Source organism: Cibotium barometz, chromosome 54, assembly GCF_041138505.1.
Source record: "Cibotium barometz isolate CiBa-2024 chromosome 54, ASM4113850v1, whole genome shotgun sequence".
Lineage (NCBI taxonomy): Eukaryota > Viridiplantae > Streptophyta > Polypodiopsida > Cyatheales > Cibotiaceae > Cibotium > Cibotium barometz.
This window is the reverse complement of record NC_141099.1, coordinates 36,839,619-36,845,618: the sequence shown is the minus strand read 5'-3', so window position 1 is coordinate 36,845,618 and position 6,000 is coordinate 36,839,619.

Here is a 6,000-nt window from a genome sequence, read left to right as displayed (position 1 = left end):
ATAGCTCACGAAAATGGTGTAGGTAATGTGGAACCAATACAACTACGAATGGAGGAGAGGATGGGTGTGGTGGCGTTGGGAGAAGAAGGTAACCTAATTACATGAGTTGGGAGGTTAGGCAAAGGCTTGCAATTAACCCTTATGATAAGGTGAGATGATCTCTGCCTATATGCAACTAGGATATCATATCTCTTGGGAGCAATCTTCCTTTGTTCGGGAAGATGAGAGGTGGATCTAATCTGTAGGTTGTTAAACAATGTAATGGGAGGAAGTAAGGAAGATATTTCAGCTGTTTTTGTTGTATAATGTTCTTTAATCCCCCCCACACACACACCAAAAAAAAAGGGTGAGATGGATACAATAAGGTGCATGGGTAGATAGGCAATGAGAAAAGGAAGACAAGATTGGTACGTTAAACTTGAGAAGACACATGTACTAGGGTGAGGACAAGGCAAGGCACATGACTCTGAGCAAGAACATTCATTGTAAAGATGAGCAAACCATTGGCAATTCTGTGCGTGTGAAGTGGACATTGTAGTGGGGGGGGGCGCGCCTCCTGAGGTGGTAGACGGCGTTCATGTAAAGCGATGGTTAAAATACAAGCTAGTCAAAGCTAGAACTTGGTGGCAACGCGAGTAGAATCGCAAAGCGCTTCAGGACTTCAATAATGAGCACCATGAGCAAGGACACTAAACAAGCCATCTTCAAGGAAATAATTTCATGCCCAAAAACACTTTTCCCCCCAATTTTTTTTAAAAAAAGACACTTTTGAAATTGCCCAAAATCACTAATATTGAGAATGTTATGAAACCTCTTAAGATCACCAAAAAATGCAATGCCTATCATTAACACATTAAATGGGAAACTTGGAAGATTTTCCTATGGTTTCTATCCTTTCATGTGCGTATAAGAAATAAACTCCACATCCTATCTATATTTATATCATAATAATGGACTCTTATTTTTTTGACATGACCACAGAAGAAGAAAGACAATTTTGTATTAGGTCTGAGAGTGTAACAAAAAACAAAGCACAAGCTATTAGAAGAAGAACACCACAATTGTTGATGACAAAGGTAAATCAACAAGGGAATGACATGCACTGGTAACAAAATACAAAGCAAATCAACAAGTTATTAGAAGAAGAAGACCACAATTGTTGACATATATAAATCAACAAGGGAATGACATGCACTGATAACAAAATACAAAGCAAATCAATGATGATTGAGATGAGTAAATCAACAAGGGAATAACGTTAATGGATGACAAAATACAAAGCACAAAAATATTATTAGAAGAAGGAGACAATTAAGATAAGTAAATCACCTAGGGAATGACATTAAGAAATAATCAACAATGACAACACTAGAGAAATTTAATAATGTAGGTTATAATGGAGGATAATAAAAGACACAAATACTAAAAGTATGTGTACAACAATATATAATGAGGTACAAGGCATGATGAGGAGGCCAAAACATTGTGACGTGGATGTGAATGCAAAGGGGAGAAATGTGTAGGAAGTTCAAGATGCAATCAAAAAATGGCTATATGCCAATAATCGTATTATAAATTTTCCCTTAGGTTATTTATATGCTACTATTTTGTGGCTAGACATGAACTAAGAAAACATGAGCATGTTCTTTCACTTAAGAAGAAAGAAAATAACATAGTATTTTGGTTTTACAAACAATGATAATTCTTTGTATCTCCACATTTGATAGCCTATATATAGCTAGAATTCTTTTATAGTAGCCTAGAACAACCTATATAATTTAATCTATAACTAGAATTCTTTGTTGATAGAAAGTGTGATTTACAAACATTTATTTTATATTTCTTTGTTTGATTGGAAAGACCTACAACCATTACCATGCAATAGCAAATGCAGATTATATTAGTTCATCTGTTGGTATCTCTATGAAAGAGAGGGGCTTCTCATCTTGGATTGGGTGGAAGGCTATCTTTCCTTGCTCAATTTGTAAGTATTTGAACTCTTAACGTTTTGTATTCAAAACTTTGGTTTCCAAGGAATTAAATGTTATATAAATTGTTTTTTTTAAATGTATGTTTAATGTAAGAAAATGTGGTGGACTGTTCTCCTTCTCGTGAGGAGTACACGACTTTGCTTATCGCAATGGGATCTCCGCCACATTTGAATGGTTGCCGACAATAGGATGTCGCATTGAACTATGAAGCTATGCTTGTTGTAAGTTTATATTATCTTGGTTTTATAAGCTTTTAGAAATTTATCTAGTTTGTATTTTAACATTCCTTGATCTTGTGTGAAACAGGAAAATGATGAAGAGACAATAGGTGAGGAGGATTATGATGAGGGGAGGAGGGGGAGGATGAGTAGAGACCAGCCTAATATTGTGTTTAATGTTGCGTAACCTCATACTCAATGTAACTCACCTTTTAGGGCATTTGGGATTTAATACAATTAAGATTTCGGGAGTTACTATGTTTTGTTTTGTATTTTAATATATCGATATGTCTATTTGTACAAATTAGAACTATTCTCAATATATTTAATTTATTTATTTTTGGGGTAGGTTGGGGCTAATCAGGTTGGGGCATTAGCCCCAAACTGCCCCAAATTTTGTTTTTATACAGCGGTGGAAATAGCGACGCTAACGTTTTTTATCAACATTGCTAAGTGACTAAAATAGCGATGTTGATTTTTTTTTATCAGCGATGCTGATGTTTTTTGACAGCTTCGCTGAGCGGCAAAAATAGCGTGGGATAGAGCGGCAAAAATAACGTGGGTATAGGGACGGTTATAGCATCCAAACAATAGCGACGCTTACACCCCGACACTTTTCTAGATCCTTTTATAAGAGCCACGCTATAATCGTCTCGCTAACCCCTCTTTTTGTTGTAGTGTCTCCACATTTGGACAAGTTTGGAATTCCTATTAAAGTAGTAGAGGTCTAACTAGATCAATTGCTAGTATATCCCTTCTTTAGGTGCAAACCTTTAGACAATAAGATGTCCACATAAATTTTTATTGTGGTGGGAATATCGTGCCTAAACATGGATAAACAAAAGTATTTCCACATGACTATTCATGATTATCAAATCGAAAATAACAAGTACAAAGAAATCCAAATATCAAAGCAATTGATATACAATGTTTACTTATTGTTGGGTGCTTGGGTTCTATATAGGAGCTTGCCCACGGTGCCTAAGTTCTCTATGGAAGCTTGTTGTTGGCTAGATAGTATATGGAGGTAGGAACAACACACATAGAGCAAAGAAGTTCCACATGTGGGGTAGTTAATTCATTATAGCACCAGTACTCCACTCTCCAAAATTATGAAAAGTAAAAAAATAACGTAACCCTTGGATTTTTTTAGAGCATCTAAAATTTCAAAATACATTTTCAACAAGTTCAACTGGATAGACCTATACTACTTACAACCAAGTGCTTTAAACCACAAAAAGTAGGCCACCTATACTACTTACAACCAAGTGCTTTAAACCACAAAAAGCAGGCCACCTATAATACTTACAACCAAGTGCTTTAAACCACAAAAAGCAGGCCACCTATAATACTTACAACCAAGTGCTTTAAACCACAAAAAGCAGGCCACCTATACTACTTACAACCAAGTGGTTTAAACCACAAAAAGTAGGCCACCTATACTACTTACAACCAAGTGGTTTAAGCCACAAAAAGTAGGCCACCTATACTACTTACAACCAAGTGGTTTAAACCACAAAAAGTAGGCCACCTATACTACTTATTACAAACAAGTGCTTTAAACCACAAAAAGTAGGCCACCTATACTACTTACAACCAAGTGCTTTAAACCACAAAAAGTAGGCCACCTATACTACTTACAACCAAGTGCTTTTAACCACAAAAAGTAGGCCACCTATTCATGCTTCTACCCTAAAAAGCTTAATTTAGTGTGCAAAATGTTCCTAACATTAAAATATCTCCCAACATCTATAAGTCCTCACATCATGTCAAGTTTGAGATTGAAGGAATCAATATTGTTGTAGATCCTATGAAAAAACCATAAATCCTTATCTTTGATAATGATACGTTTGGCATGGATGGCTGCCAATTTGGCCATCATGCAATAAATCAACTAGATAATCTTTAGCTATTGTCAATGCTTGGGTTGACTAGCAATCAATGGATTTATTGTGATATTGTTCATATTACCTATTTGTAGATGTCCTTTGAAGATGTTGTATCACTTCCTTAACCAACCTTCTTTGACTTCCTTAATGAACCTTCTTTGGTATAATCATCTCCATGGACTTTTAATAATTCCTTATCTCTAGAAGGGTAGTTGCACTTGGTCTCCATATTTATTTTATGTGAGGTGGTTATGGAGGGTCCTTTGGAGCTAGATGAAGTGGATCTCTTACATTTATAGAACTTGTTCGAGGTGGAGAAGGAGCACCATTGTCGGATTTTCTACGCTCACTATCAATTTTGTTGTGAGGATTAGGAGGCAGTTGTGGCTGTGTAACTTAGCAATGTTTTTATGAGCACACTTCTTTAAACTTGTCATAATATCTTGAGGCTCATAATAAAATGAAAGAGTTACTACTAATGATAAGAGATACATTATACATATAATGTATATACATTATATATATCCATTACGCAAAATATGGACTCTCATTTTTGCCCCTTAAGGATTTCCACACCTCCTCTCTCTAGAGAAATGGGCTCATGGTGAAATTTTTGCAAATCAACTCAAAAGTGAGCTCAAAAGTGAGCAGAGTTTGGACATTTGGAATCTACTCCTTCGAGACCTTTGCCACATCATCACCAATTTAGGGACTTCTTGAATATTCAAAATTGCTTATCATGCTATATATCATTGGAAAGGTCTCGAAGAGTAGATTCGTAACATGCCATCATGTCATCACCAATTTGGGGACTTCTTGAATATTCAAAATTTCTTATCATGTATATATCATTGGAAGGAAAGGTCTTGAAGAGTAGATTCCAAATATCCAAACTCTACTCACTTTTGAGTTGATTTGTAAAAATTTCACCATGAGCCCATTTCTCTAGAGAGAGGAGGTGTGGAAATCCTTAGGGGAAAAAATGAGAGTCCATATTTCACCTAATGTATCTATATGTGTGTGTGTGTGTGTGTGTATTTATATATATATAAAATATGTATGTTTGTATGTATGAATGTATGTTTGTGTATATATATGTATGTATGCATGTATGTATAAATATATATTTGTGTATATATGTATGTGTATTTGTATATATATTTATAGATAGATATATATAATATATATACATAAATATATCTATCTATATGTATACATGTATGTATGTATATAAAGTACATATATATATATGTATGTATGTATGTAAGAATATATATTTGTGTATGTATGTATACGTGTGTGTGTGTGTGTGTGTGTGTATGTATGAATATATATTTGTGTATGTATGTATATATGTATGTGTGTGTGTGTGTGTGTGTGTGTGTGTGTATATATGTATGTATGTATGTATGTATGTAGGTATGTATGTATATGGATATATGTGTGTGTATGTATGTATATGGATATATGTGTGTGTATGTATGTATGTATGTATGTATGTATATGGATATATGTGTGTGTATATGTATATGGATATATGTGTATGTATGTATATGGATATATGTGTGTGTATGTGTATGTGTATGTATGTGTGTGAGTGTGTGAGTGTGTGTGTGTGTGTGTGTGTGTGTGTGTGTGTTTATATATGTATGTATGTATGTATGTACACACACACATATCAATAAAAATAAAGTAAAATTCTCACAATTCTACACATGAGTAATAACATTAGTGTCATTAATTTTTTTCTTCAATCATTGCATCAACAAATTTCTTACACCATTGTTCTCTGCATTCACTAAAGACTACCATCATTAGACTCTTCTATGCATTTTCACTTAATACCAATCTTTTCTTGAGTTCTCAACCAATTTGAATGGTGTTCTCTTGTTGTTGAGTTCT